This window comes from Peromyscus maniculatus, chromosome 3 (assembly GCF_049852395.1).
Source record: "Peromyscus maniculatus bairdii isolate BWxNUB_F1_BW_parent chromosome 3, HU_Pman_BW_mat_3.1, whole genome shotgun sequence".
NCBI lineage: Eukaryota > Metazoa > Chordata > Mammalia > Rodentia > Cricetidae > Peromyscus > Peromyscus maniculatus.
Window position 1 is genome coordinate 59761400 of NC_134854.1, and position 17808 is coordinate 59779207.

The 17808-nt window shown below is 39.0% G+C and overlaps 1 protein-coding gene and 1 pseudogene across 4 annotated transcripts in view; both read right to left on the bottom strand.

Annotated features, from left to right (window-relative positions):
* The window catches only part of Mkln1 (muskelin 1), a 141234-nt gene that overhangs the window by 105227 nt on the left and 18199 nt on the right, over positions 1-17808 (bottom strand). The gene's annotated exons all lie outside the window — the stretch shown is intronic.
* On the bottom strand, positions 6051-8216 carry LOC102908028 (trimeric intracellular cation channel type B pseudogene; annotated as a pseudogene). Its single transcript, XR_013049552.1, has one exon. The product of XR_013049552.1 is annotated as a trimeric intracellular cation channel type B pseudogene (transcript).

The window sequence follows — 17808 nt, forward strand, 5'->3', positions numbered from 1 at the left end:
AAATAACTGCAGTCATATGTGGAGCTGTCACATCCTTCATTCAGAGACCATGCATAATCTTCATCCTGTACAACAGCACACAGAAAACAAGTTCACCTCAAAGAAGAAGAAAACAGTAGATACCAGGGCTTATGAGAACTGTGGAGAAATGAAGGATTCAGAGAGCATGGTTAACAGGTACAGGGATGTACTTTGTTAGGAAGAATACCGCCTAACGTTCAAAACAGCAGGGTAGGACAACTACTGATTACAACACTTACTATTAAAAATCACTAGAATTTTGGATGTTGCCACCAACAAGAAATGATAGACGTCTGAGGTGGCAGGCATGGCAAGTCCTATGATTTAAGCATTGCACACTGTACACCTGTACTGAAATACATTACATCCCACAAATACGTACAGTGACGGTTGTCTGGTTCGTTTTGAAACAGAAAACTTCTCTATAGCCTAGGTTGAGCTTGAATTCCTAGGAATTCTTCAACATAAGCCTTCCAAGTACTAGGATTACAAACCATGAGCCACTATCCCCCCAAAATACATTTTCCACACATGGAGTAAAATAAACCATACTCACAAAGACAGACATGCATGTACGTTTTCTCTCATATGTAGAACTTAGAATTGGAAAAGGGCTGAAAGTAGAAGAGGGTAATTTGGTGAGGAGGAAAGGGGGGGTGACTGATCAAAGCACACTACACACATCTGAAAGCCAGTGAGCTGGAATTTGAAATAAAAAATAGCATGGAAATCAAGGAATAAAGATGCTGTATTTCTTTTATAAACAGTTCTACACCACCAATGGGTAGAGCTTCCATTACCAATGAACATTTTAAGGTAATTAATGCCATAACAAAAGAAAAACGGATATCTGTGGACAATGAGATCACAATCTATTGTTTTCTGAGACAAGGTTTCTCTGTGTAGCTTTGGAGCCTGTCCTGGGACTCACTCTGTAGACCAGGCTGGCCTCAAACTCAGAGATCTGCCTGCCTTTGCCTCCTGAGTGCAGGGATTAAAGGTGTGCACCACCAATGCCCAGCTTTACAATCTGTTTTTTTTTTTTTTTTTTTTTTTTAAAGTTTTTCGAGACAGGGTTTCTCTGTGTAGCTTTGCACCTTTCCTGGAACTCACTTGGTAGCCCAGGCTGGCCTCGAACTCACAGAGATCCGCCTGGCTCTGCCTCCCGAGTGCTGGGATTAAAGGCGTGCGCCACCAACGCCCGGCCTACAATCTGTTTTTAATAGCATAAGTTAATTGAAACAAAGGTATACAATAAAATACTTTAACTCATAATGCAAACTAAGGCCCAAACCTTGTCAATTTTTAATATTTCCAGCTATCAAAAGTAGAGCCCACAGCTTTAACCTAAATCAAATACTTGCTGCTGCAGAAGTTTAGACTCACTTCCAAATACTTGGCAATTAAGGTGGTAGCATATGCCAGAATTGTTTATTCCACAAATATACACCGAGTCCTGCCTTGGGCAAGACAGTGTACTAGGTTCCAAGTATACAGCAGTACATAAGATGGACAGCTCTTCACTTCTCATTCAAATGATAACACAATAAACAAGTAGAAATATAAAGAAGATAATCAAACACTGTTACAAACTGTCATGGAATAACACTGTGAAGATGTGTCCTCAAGCCAGGCATCTTCTAATTGGTTTACTAAAAAGCTAATGGCCAATAGCGAGGCAGGAGGTATAGGCAGGGAGCCAGACAGAGAGAGCTCTGGGAGGACTGGCGAAGTTCCCAGCACCAGAGAGAGAACAGGCAAGAAAAGAGGTAAAACCATGAGTCACATGGCAACACACAGGTGACCAGAGATGGGCTAATTTAAGTTCTAAGAGATAGTCAGGAACAAGCCTAAGCTATTGGCTGGGCCTTCACAATTACTAACAAGTCTCTGTGTGTTTATTTGGGAGCAAGCTGGAGGGACAGAAACATCTGCCTACAGTAAGTGCTAAAAAAAAAATAAGAGTTCTCAAATGGGGTCTAAAACACACACACACACACACACCTATGGAAAAATACTAATTACATTAATTAAAAAGAAGCCACTTACATAAAAACAAAGAAAGGTCTATCCTTCACAAAGAAATGAACAAGTTCAAATCCTGGCAAGAGCAGACAATCTGAGAACTGGATAAAGTCAGATAATGTCCTTCACAGGCTCCAAGATATAGATAAACACAGGAAATTTCCAAGGGAACTGGACCACATTCACGTGCTGATCCTGGATTTCTAATAGTCTCTAACTCTGAGAAAGACAAAGACATACCCAGAAAAGGACCGTGCAGAGAACAGGAAAAACAAAACAACCTATGAAAGCAAAAATAACGAGAACTCAGTAGGCAGAGATCCAGGTGACACAGCCTTCAAATCCCCGTAACTGCAAATACTAACCGAGTCCTCTGCAGAACACAAAGACATAAGGCAAAGGAAGGGAAGGGTTTGGAAGAAATGCTGTACTGTTCATTTCCAAACAGTAACAGTTGGTAAAAACAATTTGTAACTTAGAGTTGTAACTTAGGCCTTGAATCCCAAAGCTCAAAATGACACTTGCCCATTCCTTCCTCCCACAGTTTTTCCTTCGCTACCAGGGAAAAACGAGAATGAAATAAAAACCTACCAAAAGACACTGGAAGAAAAATAGTAATCTAACATATAATAAAATCTTCCAGAGCAATCAAGTAAAATGAAGATATAAAATGTTCCTGAGTATTTTGAAAAGACTTAAAGGAAACTAAGAAAACAGCAGCAAACCTGGGGCTGGCGGGCTCGCTCAACCGTCCAGACAGGCTGCTCTCAAGAGGGCCTGGGCCACAGAGCAGCTCACAACCATCGCTAAGGCCAGCCCTCTTCTGGTCTCCACAGGCACACACAAAAGCAGTGCACCAACATACATGCAGTCAAAACACCCATATACACAAAAAAAACGTAAATTTAAAAAAGAAGTCAAAATTGGAACATCTCAGAAAAGTATGGCCAGATAATAGGAACAGCCAGTAAGAGTCACAAATGGGGAAGAAAACTTGTCTTTTGGGTTTGTTTTTAGAAAGGAAAAAAAAAAAAGCAAACAAAAAACCCCCAAACTAAATTATAAAAATGTCTCCCCAAAAGTATCCCTCTCAAAAAAAGTCCAGAAATGCCAGGTGGTGGTGGTGCATGCCTTTAATTCCAGCAGTTGGAAGGCCTAGGCATGCAGATCTCTACAAGTTCAAGGATAGCCTGGTCGACAAGGCAAGTTCCAGAACTCGTACATAGAGAAACCCTGTCTTGAAAAAACAAACAAACAAAAGAGAAAAACAGGTCAGAAAGTAAATGGAAATAATCACACACATACAAAGCAGGCAAAGGATTAAATAGTCCAAGTCACGCTTCAAGCGAATCTTCCTAAATTAAACTTGAATCCATAGTGCAAGAACACACAGCATGCTAGGGAAACGTACCAAGAAGGTGCCACACAGGCTACTGGTTGGTTGGTTTGTTTGAGAGGGCGTCTATGTAGCTCTGGCTGGCCTGGAATTCTCTATATAGACCAGGCTAACAAGGAACCACATACCCACCTGCCCCTAGGAATAGAGGAGTACTCGAACTGTGCCCTGCTTGGCTTTGTTGTTGTTTGTTTTAATGTCTTTAGCATGCAGGTAAAAATATCAAGACATTTATAAGAAAAATACATCACAAGGCTTTATGACAACTTTATTTTAGACCCAAATATAATAAATCAGAAAAATTTAAGACACACAAAAAATAAGCTTAGGGATTCATAGTCAAACTGTCTTTCTACTTTTAAAGATATATTTAAAACATATATATCTTTAAAAGTAACAAAAGAACAGAAACTTGTACACAGCATGCTCACAGACCCCCGTGGAATTAATTATAATCATTCATAGAAGATAGCTGGAAAATCTTAAATATTTAAGATTAAACAACACAGTTCCAAATACTACACAAATCAAAGAAGCCTCAGAATAAACACAGAAATATTTTGAAATAGATAAAAAAATTTTAAAAAATCTTATAAGTGTTAAATACACATTAGAAAATCAGAAAAAATTTAAAATGAATCACCTAAGCTTCCACCCTAAGAAGCTAGGAGAGAAAAGAAATGTAAGCATGAATATGACAAAAAATAAAAAGTAAAACAAAAATTACAGTAAAAAATCAAACCAAAAATGAGAACTACAGAAAAGAATGAAGTCAGCCTGGCTAAAAAAAAATAAAAAAGACAAACCTCTAGAAGCTTGGGGGTTTTTTGTGTTTCTGTTTTGTTTTGTTTTGTTTGCAGGGGAGGGGGAGATTAGATTCATGTGCGTGCGTGCGTGCGTGCGTGCGTGCGTGCGTGTGTGCACATGCACAGCTGGAGTTCCAGGTAGTTGTGCGTCATCAAACATGAGTGCTGGAAATGGAACACGGGTCCTCTTTGAGTAGCAAGTGCTCTCCTTGACCACTGAGCCATCTTCCAGCTCCAGAGTTTCTATTATTTCAATTAACATATAGTATTTGTACTCACTTATGAGACCACAACTTTATAAATCAAGTCTACATAAGCATACAATGTATAATGATCAAAGCAGAGTATTCAGCCCTTCTATCCCCTCAAATACTATCATGCCTATGATCTTGGGAAGCCAACTCTTTCTTTCAGTCATTTTGAAATGTACAGTGAACTGCTTTGGATTAGTTCCCCATTTTTGTAACATATGAGAACTACAGCAACTGATCTAGCCTCTATTAACTGTTACACTACCATCTACTACTGTTTGATTAATGTCTTTAGCTTCTGCAGTATTTGTCTCTCTGCACCTAATTGATTTTACTTAGCATAATGCCCTCCAGCTTCAGTTATGTTGCTGCAATGGCAGAATCTCATCCTTTTTATAGTTAAACAGTATCTCTCCTCCCCAAGCCCCACACATCTTTTAAAAAATCTGTGTGTATAGGTGTATATCTGTGTGTGAATGCCATTTGTGTGTGGATGCCTTGGAGGTCAGAAGAGGGCATTAGAACCCTTGAGACTGAAGTTATAGATGACTGTGAGCCATGTGGGTGCTGGGAATAAAACTCCAGTCCTCTGCAAGAGCATCAAGTGTTCTTAACCACTGAGCCATCTCAGCCCCCATATACCTCTTTTTAAAATCCATTCATCTGCTGATGACATCTTGGCTGACTATAATTCTGGTTCCTGTGACTAGTGCTGCAATAAACAGGTATGTGGGTATCTCTTTGATGTAATGACTTTTATACACCCAGGGGTGAGGCTGCTGGACTGCAAAATTTTTTGAGAGACCTCCCTCTGTATTGTTTTCCATAACAGCTATACACTAATTATATTACTATCCACAATATACAATTCTTCTGTCTCTAAATCCCAGCCAAGTTCTTACACAAAAAACAAAAATCTATAAAAGCAAAAATCAGGCCATAGAAAAATTAAATTTTTGCTCTGAGAAAGATTCTATTGAAAGGATAAAATGACAAGATACAGTCTGAGAGAACCTATATTTTTAAAAGGACTTACATATAGGGCATTCAAGTATTCATAATGATTAGGTTTAAAAAAAAGAAAAGCAAACAGTTCAATCAGAAAACAGGCAAGACATGAGTAACATTTCATTGGGTACATACAGGGGGCAGATAAACACATGAATAAAAACATGTGCATCACCATTAGCCATTACAAACTTCCACAATCAGTTATCATTACATATCTATCAAGACAGCTAAAATTATAAACCAATGACAGCAGCAAAGGCTATTATGAATTCAGAGAAACTGTGGATGCTGACATGGCTCAATGCATGATGACCTGAATTCAATCCCCAAGACCCACATGGTTGGAGAGAACTGACTCTCGATTGTTTCCACATACATGTGTATAGACAGACAGACAGATACACATACACACACACACACACACACACACACACACACTAACAATAAATATAAACAAATAAACAAGTGCAACAAGAATAAAAAGAACTCAGAGAAACTGGAATATTTGTACACTAATGTAAGTGTGAAATCGTACAGTCATTCTAGGTGTCTATTACAGTTTCTTTTTTTTTTTTTTTTTTAATACATTTTCTTGTTTTCTTTTTATTTTGTCGATGAGAAACCAGATTTCATGTTGTATTACTTCATTCAAGTAGTCTAGCATGTGAGGTTAGGTTCTGTGGTTGAAATCAAATGTGCACAGGCAGTTCTCATGGGAGCTGAGCATGTTCACATAAAAGTGGTTTTCACTGAAGATAAAACTAGCAATACGTGTCCATGTCAATTCAACAAAAACACCATGTGCAAACCCACAACAGACAGTCAAGTGAACACCCGAAGCAGTGGTCACAGAAGAGAGGGGCAGAAGGAGACATTGTCAGCCATGACAATACTTTTTGTTGAATCACTGAGACATGCATATTCAGACCAATTGAGTCAGGAGGAACATACGAACGACATTTGACACCCTGGCCTGGCATGGTGGCCTGTGCTCATAATCCCAGCACTTGGGAGGCCGAGGTAGGAGGAGATTGAGGCCAGTCTAAGCTACAGAGTGAGACTTTTGTTGCAAAAAGAAAAAGATACACACAAATTATAACCCTGCTTTCCTGAGGAGAAAGTAGTTCTTAAAACAAGAGCATGAAAAAACTTCAAACTGAGACTCAAATTAACAGTGTGGTCTCACTGAAAAATAATACTTTAAAATAAATTAAATTTCAGGTATTTTTAATGTGAGTAAGAAATATAAAAACAAATGTATACACCATATATACACTATCGGTTTATTTTCAGTTAAAAATTAGTTAGCAAAAGTTCTCCATGTTCAAATTTAAATAGGAACTGTCCTCTATATACAGGAATTGTACTGGAAATATAAAGTAAAAGTTTAATTCTACAGAATTAAAACACAATTAGAATCATTCAAAAAGTGAAAAAAATACTGAATTTTATAAGTGTGAAAGCCTTAGAATTTTGTAGTAACAAGTGAACAAAAGTTTTCTACCATTTAAAAAAGTATCGTTTTATCTATATAAAACTATTCAAATAATTATGAGAATCTCTTACACCAGAAAAATAAATTCACATGATATACTCGTGACCCCAAGAGTTACTATCGACAGAGTGGTGTACCTGAAGCAAAGCATCTCTTCCTTCCTGTCTCCCCTATCCTCACAGAGAAGCCTACATCACGTCATTTACGTAGAAACACGACCACACTCTAACTCAAATAAGTAACTCTTCCCCGTTTGCCTCCTAAGCTCAGGCAAAATCGTCAGTCTTCTTTCTTGGCAAGCCTCTTAGCATCATCCAGATCCTCTATGGTGGGCTTGGATGCTGACGAGGTAGTACCATTGGAAGACGGTTTTGATTCCGTTTGCTTTTCACTCATTGAAAACTGCTGCTGCCAGCCAAACAGCATCCGGCTCAAGGTATCCTCAAAGGGAGCAAGAGTCACAGTGGAATCCTTTGTCACCATCATAGTTACCTTTATGGTCACGAGAAAGAAGGTGTAAAGGAACATGAGATCATGCTTTGACACTGCCAGATGCTTGGTCTGCTGGAAAGTGAAGATGATTGACCCCAGCAGCGTCACCTTGGAGGGGAAGGACATCTTCAGCCACTCATCACCTTTTGGTTTCCAATCTCCTTTTAGCAACTGTTCACAAGATGTGACAATAACACCCCCTGCACCTCGGGCCCATCCAATAGCTATCATGACTATCCAGCCATTTTTGTAATAGCTATTAGCATGTGTGACTCCACCTACTATTTTCCAAGTTCTGGTCACTTCCTTCATTCCCGCAGCCAGGAGCTGAATAGGTAGATATGAATAGCCCTGGGAAACTAGGTCACGTGGGCAAAAAAATACAATATACCAGATTGAAGAAGCCAGTAAAATATTCGTGTGGTTTGTAAGGAACTTCACTGGAGGCTCTGCAAGCAGTACACAGGACAAAATTCCTCCACCAAAGCAGTGGAGCATAGCACTCAACCAGCTGGACACGGGATTGCTCCACGCCACTGCCGCTGCTCCTGGCCACTGCCTCAGCGCCATCACCGACACCAGGTAGTGGGCGACGTCAAAAAAGGGGAACATGGACGTGCGGGAGAAGGCCAGGGTCAGATCATCCCACGGGTATTCCATGACGACGACCGACCCCGTCGGCCCCAGCAGCCACGGCTGCCGGTTCCCCTCCCCCGGCAGGGGTGGGGGAGGGGACCTATTACAGTTTCTTACAAAAGTATTTTTCGGGCTGGAGTGATGGCTCAGCGGTTAAGAGCACTGCCTGCTCTTCCAGAGGTCCTGAGTTCAATTCCCAGCAACCACATGGTAGCTCACAACCATCCATAATAAGATCTGGATCTGGTGCCCTCTTCTGGCCTGCAGGCAGACATACAGGCAGAACACGGTATACATGATAAATAAATAAATCTTTAAAAAAAAAAAAAGTATTTTTCATATGATTCAATAACTAGACTCTTAAACAACGATTCAAAGGAAATAAAAACTGTTGTCCAAATAAAACCAACATCCAAGTGTTTAAAGCAGCTTCACTTCTATTAATCCAAACTGGAAACAATCCAGACGTCCTTCAATGGATGAAGACTGAACTACAGTACATTTAAATGAACAGATACACATGTAGTTGCTTGTATTTGCATGAACCAAAAACTAATAAAAGTGGCTACTCAAATTAGAAGGAATAAAAAGTGCTGAAGGGACAGAAATGAAGATGTAGTTTAAAATTTGAAACCCAAGGAGCTAGACAGATGGCTCCTAGAATAAAAGTACATATTGTTCTTGGAGAGGACCCAGATCGGGTTCCCAAGCCTCCATGTGGTGTCTCAAAATCGTCCATAACTTCAGTTCCAAGGGATCCAACTCCCTCATCCCACCTCCACATGTAAGCACATGGCACACAGACATACATGCAGGCAAAATGCTCATATATGTAAAAATAAAATAGATCTAAAATGGTTACTTAATTGGAAACCATGGAAATATTTTTACATACTATAAACAAAGCAAAAAGAAACAAAATAATCCCTAAAAACTGAAAATAAACTAAAACAACTGTCTCCAAATGAAAAAAAAGACCTCAAATAAAAGAAAATTAATATAACTGGGTGTCAAGTTAGTGATATAATCATAAGAAATTATTTTTAAAAGCATTTATTTAACTGACAATAGAAATAATGTTTTTTAATCACCTTCAGTTGAATACTCTGGAGGAGGGCTTGCAAAGAAATGTTGAACTTCACCTAACAATACTGATACCCTTCTTTGGAAATTATATTTGAAGACACACTGTGTGCATCCAATAGTGAAATGATAAAGTAGTAATTCTACTAATGCTATTAGGAAATATTACCAACATTAAAAAGTAAAAGATGGAGGCCAGAGAGCTAAGAGTGCTTTTGATTCTTTCAGAGGACCCAGGTTCAGTTCTCACAAGGGCTCACAACCAGTTCTTAACACCAGTTCCAAGGGATCAATGCCTCTTCTAACCTCTGTACCGGCATGCACTTGACACATAAAACCATACAGGCACACATACATACACAAAAAAGTATTAAATTATTTCAAAAAAATTTTTAAGTAACAAATATAAAATGAAAGAAATCATAATCTGGCAAATCAAATCTAAAATTAATTTAAACTGCACATTATTTTCTCTTTAAAAATTACTTCCTGTCTATATATCCTAGAGAGGTTTAAGAAAAGACAATCTGGTAGCAACAAATTTTTCTAGTTTCCAGTAATACATTCTAAATACCATTCTCTTACTAATGTATCTAAAAGAAACACTTCCTATGTAAAAAATAATAATAATAATAATAATAATGGGGTCAAGTCAAGGAACAGGAATAAGACTTGAAGAGGTTCCTATTGTTCAAAAACGTTAACAATATGGCATCAAACATAATAACTACTAAAGCTGTTTAAAATATATTAGAGGGGCTGGAGAGATGCTCAGTAGTTAAGAGCACTGGTTGCTCTTCCAGAGGGCCTGGTTTTGGTTCCCCATATCCACATGGCAGCTCATAACTGTCTGTAATTCCAGTACTAGGAGATCTGGCCTCCTCAAGCATCAGGTATGCACTTGGAGCATAGACATACATGAGGCTAAATATCCTTACACATAAAAATAAATAGAATACAGTAAATATATAAACAGCCTAGTGACCAAAGGTTTTCTTTAAAAACAAAATCAACTACATACCCCGTGAAATACCCAACTTAATTCATTATTCTGCAATTAGTCATTAAAAAGAAAGAATCTAAGCATTTATCTCACTTTCCAGTTGACTGTATTTCAGTAACTAAAAACTCTTACCATTGAGGGTAATTTCTATGCATAAAAGCCAACTAGCATCTGTAGTGAGGTCCTACATTTGATGACCAGGAGAGGGGGGAAATTGCAAATAACAAATGTGAAAATAATGTAAGAATTATATATATCCAATTTCCATGCCTTGTTAAACATTTTTATTCTGACAATGATTATCACTGAATATTAATACTATTAATGAAAGGCCAATGGGAAATCTTATTGGAAATTACCATTAGACTATGCGGCCTGAAGTACTAACAATACAAAGTACATTACATCACGTAGAGAGTAGCCTTTAAAAAAAATGATTCAGAATATAATTCTCAGTATTGTTTAAAACTGGAGAAAGTAGTTAAGTGCTACTATGAAAAGCAACTAGATATACATGAATATGGAAGTCTACTCAGGCAAATGACACAGTTTCCTCAAAAAATATCAGTTGGTAAATCTTGGGATAGCTCAAGTTGGTAGAGTACTTGCCTAGCTATCATGTACAAAGCCCTGAGTCCAATTCTTAACACCAATAAACCAGACACAGTAGCAAACACCTGTGTTCCTAGCGATTCAAAGGTGAGAGCAAAAGGATCAGAGTTCCAGGCCATATAAGGAAGTTCGGAGTCAGCCTTGGATACATGAAAACTCTGTCTTAAAAATAAAACATGAATTTAAAAAAATCAGTGAATTAAAGAAAAATGGCAGGAGGAAGGGAAAACTCTTCTTGATAAAAGAATTTTAAAGGGACATAGCAATACCAGTGTTTAGATTCTGATTCAAACAATGAAAAGAGAAAGCTGGACATGGAAGCAACATCAGCTGTTATTAAAGCATCACTACTCAATCTATTAAGTCACATCAATGATATCATAAGGAGAAAACACCTCTAGAAGAGCAATTTGGAGAAGGCTGCAAATGATTTCTATGTCTTGGTATTCACACTTTCATATCATCTGTCCCTAGTGTAGGATGGCTTAGCGACTTATTTCCAACCAACAGAACAAAGCAATGGTGATGTGGTGTCATTTCTAAACCTCGGATACATAACTGTGACTTGGACCTTACTAACAGGCTCCCTCGCTGGTTTTGGTGAAGGAGAACATGTCAGAGGCCTATTTGGTAGTCTCTGACCAACAGCACACAACTACAACTCAACTCAACTACAGAAACCCAGAGTAAATTTTTCCCTACTCAAGCTTCAGAAAAACTGTAGCCATGGCCAGCACCTTGACTGGAGCCTTCTAAGAGACTTGGAGCAGAAGATCCTTCTAAACCATGCCCAAACTTGATATTTAACTATTATGTAATAAATGCGTTGTTTTAAGCTGTAGTTTGTGGCAGACTGTTACTGAGGCAAAAGAAAATTAATGCAGTGCACCCTTCTTCATGCATAGTGAAGTATTTAGGAATGAAACAACTTAATTTAAGTAATACCAAAAGAGAAATAGATAAGTGCAAACAGAGACTGAGCATTTTGGAATGTTATGACCTTGCAAATAGGAGATCACTATAGTGCCTATTTACCATCACACAAAGGAAAACTTGGTTTGGCTTATTATCACCATGGAGTTGAGCATATTTGAGCCCGTAATAATTATCTGTAAGGATTCAAAGCACCCTAGGGACACAAAAGAACATACATTCTCCACACGAGCAAACAGAGCAACCACTGGGAAAAACAAGCCACTGAGAGAAAATAAACATTCCGATGCAGAGGACAGAGGAGAAAACTCTCATTAGTCAAAAACCAAACTGAAAAATCACCTCATATGGTTTGGCATCTCAACAGCAACAACAACGCAAACAAATAAATACCAAGAAAACCCAATAAATATTCATATAAAAAGTTTTCATTTAGTAGATATCCCAAAAAGCTTAAATTACAGGGCTAAAGACATGGCTCATGAGTTAAGAGTGAATACTGCTCTTGCAGAAGACCTGAACTTGGTTCCAGTACCCATGCCAGGCAGCCCACAAGTGCCTATAAAGCAGCTCCAGAAGGATCTGACGCCTCTGGATTCTGAGAGCACTTGCATACAGATGCACACACCCACACACAGATACACAAGCAAGGGCATGTGCATACACATGCACACACCTCTGGATTCTGAGAGCACTTGCATACAGATACACACACCCACACACAGATACACAAGCAAGGGCATGTGCATACACATGCACACACCTCTGGATTCTGAAAGCACTTGCATACAGATACACACACCCACACACAGATACATATACAAGGGCATGTGCATACATATGCACACACCTCTAGATTCTGAGAGCACTTGCATACAGATGCACACACCCACACACAGATACACAAACAAGGGCATGTGCATACACATGCACACGCCCACACACAATTAAAATAAATCTTTTTTTAAAGATCTATTCATTTACTATGTATACAAGTGTTCTGCCTGCAGGCCAGAAGAGGGAACCAGATCTCATTATAGATGGCTGTGAGCCACCATGTAGTTGCTGAGAATTGAACTCAGGACCTCTGGAAGAGCAGCTGGTGCTTTTAACCTCTAAGCCATCTCTCCTCAATTATCAGTCTTTATAGAAAGTAGCTGGCTCTCCAGAATACATTTCAACACTAAGAACTACCCCTACTTCAACCTAAAGCAAAAATGATTAAATAAGGACATGACCTAAGAAAGGCTTACTGTTTTTAGTATATACATTCTCCCGTATTAGACAAAATAACAGTATATACACAGAGGCATATAAAGCCACCCTAAAGTAATCACAATCAAATTCTGACTTTATCAAATCCTCAAACTATATTTTCTGGGCAATAATTCAACTTATTGAGTTACTGGGGTGCAGGTGCCTACCTTTTAAAAATTACTCTAAAACGTTTTAAAGGAGATGTGATGGAGAGAGCAATGAACTATAATGGGAAAGCAGAAGTAAGGTGCACTGGAAAAAAGGTAGCAACTGGAGGTAGGAGAGAGTCCAGGAAAGGGTAGTGAGGAGTAATAAATGTAATCAAAGTGTAATGACACACATGTATACGGAAGCCAAACTGAAACCCGTAACAGTGCATGCTAACCTAAAAAACAGTAACTTTTTCTATCAACTCTATGCCACCTTTGCAAAAGCTCAGAAACTCCTAAACCCCTCACACTGTACAAGGGTAGAGAAAATCCTTGAGAAACCGACTGACCCATCTGGAATTACCAATGCCAGGCCGGGCGCCCAAAGGCCTCCTCCTTCAGTGTCCTGTCCACACTCACCTCTCACTTCATGTCCCTTTAGTCTAGCACTGGCTGCCCTCCCTCTCCGAAGCACGGTAACTTAAACGGTACTAATGAGAGGCCAACCCCACTTACACTAATCCTGTGCTCCCCCACTGAAAACACATTCCCCTGACAGTCTCTGTGACCAAGAGCAGTCTCTCACTGAAATCTCACTAGTAGAGAAGACTAAACTCTTATCACAGGGACAAGACTGAACTCTGTGTGGGGCGTTTACCCACCACCCCCACAGCTTCCCAGAGTTTTCTTGAGTGCGAGCAGCAGGAAATATTAGATAGAAGGATTTATAGCGGAGAATCTTGCGGAGATAAACAGATAGAAAATAAAGGATAGCCTCGAGAGGGCCTGGAACCTATTCCAACGGGCCCCGACTGTCTCTGGTCCAGGGTTTTTATAGAGACGCCAAGGGGTGGAGCAAAAGACCTCCTCCCCCAGCACAGCCAAGTGCAGGCCATCTCAGACACCTGCACTCAGGCCCGTGGTCCTGATCATCCTCTATTCGGACCTGCTGGGTAAAGCCACGAGGAACCCCAGAACGGGCTCCCACAGGTCCCCCCTTCTTAATATATAAAAAAATAACTATTAATGGCTTACAGCAATCTCCATAGCTGTTACACCTCCCAGTATGGGAGTAGAGGATGATATAGATGGCATTTCTCTTTTGAATTAGGTTCAAGGTGACTACAGCAGTTTTAGCTGCCTCAAGCCCTTTCTAAACCAAAACTTGGTGACTACAAACTTAAAGAATCCCTTAGCTTCATCATTACCATTAACAGGTTAACATAAATATTGCTATACATAGTCACAATTCTCTCAATCTTACAACTCAAAGCAAACTCTTAACAGAACCATTAGAATTAGCATATATGGTGCTATATATAGTTAACAATTTTCTCCGTCTTACAACTTTAACTCAGTCATTTGAAATTTCTTGTTAACAGAACATAGGAAAAACTTCGATATATTCACATCAACTTAAACATTTCCTCAACTCCACAAAACCAGGGTGCATTAATATCAATAGGTTTCTGCGAACATAATTCAATCTCATAGCTCCTCCTTTTCTTTATAATTTTTAAGCAAAATCTCAAGCCTAGTTAGAAAACCCAAACTTTTCTGTTTAAACAGTTCCATTTGTAACACAAAACCAGTTCCATAAGTAATTCCATTTTTACATAAACAGTTCCACAAAACAATTCATAAATCTCCAGTTAATAAAGCATATATGCATACACAAAATTGCATCTTGATTCTAAGTAGAAATACATTTCTTCATTTAAACAGTTCCATTTTTAACCCAATTCCAGAAAACTGTTCCTAGGTCATTACTATAAGTAAGCTCAAAATTGTTCCATTGCAATGAAATCTCTATTGTTCATTTCATTTAAGTACCAAAATTCAACTGATAAATATTGGTACTAGCCTTCCAAATTTGAAGAAATCCATAACCAAAATGTTTTTGTAATTTTATCTCATTTTAAGTTCAAAAAGTTCAAACAAGAAATAAATTCTGGTATCAGGCTTTCACTTCCAAATATGAAGAGATGTTTTTCAACCAAAACTTTTTGCAGTTAATTTTTGTTCAAACAAGCGTCTCTGCAACTTTTGTTCTCAAAGACAGACCTTTTTAGTATAGTAATATTTTAAACCGCACCGTTTTTGCTGTTAGCTCAGGTTTTTCTGTGCTGCGTTGATATTCCACGGATCTCAGCTGCGGATGCCTTGTGCTGGTTCTGGCGTCTACCATTCTTAGCTTCTTAGCGGCTTCTGGAGCTTTTGAAACCATTCAGACTGCCTACTTTGCAGTCTACTAGGACACTATCTCCTGTGTCTCAGGTGTTTTCACCATATACATTAAGAATAGACTCACACTTAACATTTACATACACTTTTTCACAAACTCACATATAACATTTTTTTCCTTGCAAAGCATTTAGACTCATATTCAACATTTACACGTTTTTACAAACTCACATACAACATATTAACATCTACTTATTTATACTTTAAGGAAACTATAGAACTACTTTAGCAAATATATTTCCTATTAATTCTTATATACTTATCTTATTTCTTATTTAAACTTACATTTACAACTAGCATCTTACAAGCTTATTACTACATGTCTTAAGACTACCTTAGATACTTCTTATAAGCTTATATTCCTAAAGGAACTCTATAGATCTATTTTACAAACTTATATAGGCTACCATTAGCATATATCTAACTTAGCAAACACCTAAAGATTTCTTAACACAGATCTAACAAGACAGAATTTTTACAAACTCACATATCTTATATTCGTCTTTCTACTTCTTACTCTTAATTATTATCACCATCTCTATCAGAAAGATTCTCTTAACTAGACAGGAAGTACGTACATCATTTCTAAAGTTTACAGTTTATAGTTAGCTTTGTTATAAAGCACTGGGATTTAGTGAGTGTTGTCATTATAGAGTTGTGACACTTGTTGCTAGGGGATTGTAACATTCTCAGGACAAAGCCACACCCCAAAGTTGCGAGTTCTCTCAGCCGTTCCGGACCGGCAGAGATGCACTGTCAGCGGTAGACAGTTTTTAACTAGAGGCTGTCCCTACACCCAAATTCATAATAGCTCCCCTAAGAACTTTAACTCAAACAAACGTTTCTATCACAGCAGTACTTTTGGTTTGTTCTACTGAAAAACTTTATGCTGAGGGTGAAATTATCATATTTAGCTGCTGTAAAGCTCTTCGCCAAAAACTGCACAGCTATTAGGTGATATTTTAAGGATTTTAAAGTGACTTGTTTGCTCTTATAGGAAGCTTTTTGTCATCCAACTGCCGTAAAAACTTTGCACAGCTATTAGGGTAAATAAGGCATTTTACCAACGGAGCCCCAAACCACGAAGCACCTAGTTCCGTATCCTTTCAATTTGTTATTGGAACTGACATTTAAACCCTTAGATGGTTTTCCTCCTTCTTTTTAAAGGCTGTATTTTAAGTTTACCATGAACGTATTTTTGAGCTGACAAAAGTGTTTCAAGGGCAATGTCGCCATCTTTAGCGGAAAAACTACCTTTCCCAGAATGCATTTCCCTTATATCAGTCCATAATAATATCAGTCCCATATATCATTTCCCACAGTTCTTATCGGGTTTGAGAGTCAACTGATTCTCTTTTACCAGACTTGCTTACTAATTCTTTCCCGGGAGGTTTGAACAAAGTTTTTTGCTTTTGCAACGGGAGATTTGAACAAGCATTTTACATTTTCAGCTATGGCACATTGGGAGGTTTCTATTCTCCTCAGCTGGCTTCAACAGGTGTCTCTCCTTCATCAGACACTGGCCCCCGAATCAGAACCGCACCTGCCTCGTTAGCGCGCATTGAGGCTGGCATTTCTGATAGCAACTTTCCTCGGGGCTTGTGTTTGTTTTAGCCAGTCAGTGAAAAACAAGATCATTTACAACAGCTTTTTCATAGCTCCTTCAGAGATTTTCTCCCGCTGATCTATCTCATTTTGCTTGTTCCTTCCCCCCCAGATGCAGAGCTTCAGCTATCTGTCTGCGGCTCTGTACCTCTGCTAGCTGCCTTTGGAGGTAGGGGCTTTTTTTTCTCCCCCCGAATCTGCCTCAAATTCTAGCAGCTTTTTCAGGTCACATATTTTCTGGGGAGGATTATGTCCCTTCTCTGTTTCTTCAGAGTCTTTCTCCCAGACAGTTCCCAGTTTGGTCTCAGTTTATTCCCTCTACCCCAGAAACGGTTTCCGACACTACAGTGGCGGCTTTCCCTGCTACTGAAGGTAGGGGCTTTTTGTCCGTTTGTTTTCGGGGTCTGTGTTGTTTGCGTACAGACTGAAAATCTAATAAGGGAGGTTTTTGCCGTTTCTAAACTCCCATTAGGACAGGTGTTTTGCCTCATCAGGCCTTCACCTGGCCCAGTCCCCCAGTGGGTTGTGTTTGTTTGTCTGGGTGCTCAAGGACAAGGCTTATGCCAGAGGCCATCACCCCTTAGGGCTACACTCCCTCATCTCATCGGGAGTCAGTTGAAACAAAGCTTTTCTCAAAGAGATGCTTTCTCTGACAGAAAAGAGCTTTACTCCTGGATAGTTCTGTTCTGCCCTGGCTGGGCTCTTTCCCCAGACAGCGTTCTGACTCGGCAGCACGACTGCTTCAGACCCAGTTCAGCTTTACTGTTTTCCCAGAAAGGTCCTTTCTCT